The 1658-nt window shown below is 35.6% G+C and overlaps 1 protein-coding gene across 2 annotated transcripts in view; it reads right to left on the bottom strand.

Moving 5' to 3' along the window:
* The window catches only part of PARP8 (poly(ADP-ribose) polymerase family member 8), a 186554-nt gene that overhangs the window by 150682 nt on the left and 34214 nt on the right, over nt 1-1658 (bottom strand). The window lies entirely within an intron of this gene.

Raw genomic sequence — 1658 nt, 5'->3', positions numbered from 1 at the left:
TTAATTTTGTGCATTAAATACTCCAAGATTAAAAATCTGTAAATTCACATCTAGAAACCTTATTTAAAATTAGAAGAGAGTACTCAAGGTAAGACTTGAATATACATTCTAATAGAAGAAATTCTCCGTTGAATTTCCATTGTCTCGCAGATAAAGAAATTCATAAACTCCAATAGCATCAAGGAGTGTTTTAATGGGTACTCAGATGGATCTGGAGTGCTGCTTGGAGGATTATCTATTAACCACTTCAACTATGAGAGTGAAGATTACCAGGCGTAATGATTATACTGAGAGAAGGCTTTGCCAGATTAAAAAAAAGACATGGAAGTTTATGAAACAGTAGCTGAGTTAGCATTACTGTATTAACTTAATATTGTATTCACAGAAAGAAAAACATAATTTTGAGAAATTATGCCCCAACACAAAGATTCAGTTATTAAGTATAAGCAATACTCAAGAGACTGCAAACACAGTTAAAATAAGAGAAAAACAATCTAATTCTTACTAATTTAAATAATTGCCTTGAAGCATTGTTTAGTAAATTTAGATCACAGTATGTTTATTTCCTTGTAGTTGATCAAATTAAGTCTCCAATTTCACTGCATTACAGAAACGTCAAACAAAAATTTATGATTAGAAACCACAGGCTACTCAAGGAAAGAAGTTTTTATCTGTAAACTTATTATCTTGTCTCCCAACTGTGAATGAAGTTATCTACGTAATAATCAATACTTAGATGAAACTTGGTTTTCTCTACAGAGAAGCTTTATTCTCTCAGAGAATTTTAAAGAGGAAAGCCATTTAAAGATAAGTTCATTTTTCAGCATAGTGGCAACAGATAAAAATACTACCTTTTTCACCCCCAAACCAGTGTAATTACTTTTTCCAAAAGCTGATTCTGGCACTTCTGGGCCTTGCTATAAAAGAAAGAGGACAAGTAATAATGTGAGACTTAAATCTCACTATTTTCTTAAAACCAGTGAAGCATCAAAGACTAATGTTTCTCACCAGAATGCCTAATATTTAAGCTTTTAAAAATGAATAAATATTTAGTCTAGCTTACTTCACTAATTTTAAATGCAGACAGGTTCCATAAGTCACAGTCCTGCAGCATCAGCTCACGGAGGAGCTTATTAAAAATATGCCCATCCCATCTTGGCCCACCTCAGATCTTTCAATAGATCTGAATCTGCATTTCAACAGAGGCTCCTGTAATCACATTCAAGCCTAAGATTTATTGCATACAGCACACTTGTGTTTTCATTATATTGATAATAAAGATGGCTGTGAATAATCTGGGTGACCCACAACAGCCTCTTTAGGAATGCATGTGGTAGGAGCCTCAAGCCAGTGATAATATGGTAATAAATATGACTAAGTAAACTCGTTTCCCCGATGTCACCACCTCTCTACACTAACCTGCTCAAGCCGACAGGGAAACTGAGGTAGCTAGGAAACAAAAGCATATGAAAGTGTTATGTATAAACACTTTGAAAATGGTAAAATCGGGCCGGGCGCGGTGGCTCAAGCCTGTAATTCCAGCACTTTGGGAGGCCGAGGCGGGTGGATCACAAGGTCAAGAGATTTAGACCATCCTGGTCAACATGGTGAAACCCCGTCTCTACTAAAAAATACAAAAAATCAGCTGGGCATGGTGG

Source organism: Cebus imitator, unplaced genomic scaffold (genome assembly GCF_001604975.1).
Source record: "Cebus imitator isolate Cc_AM_T3 unplaced genomic scaffold, Cebus_imitator-1.0 Scaffold80, whole genome shotgun sequence".
Classification (NCBI taxonomy): domain Eukaryota; kingdom Metazoa; phylum Chordata; class Mammalia; order Primates; family Cebidae; genus Cebus; species Cebus imitator.
This window is presented reverse-complemented; position numbering and strand designations above follow the sequence as displayed.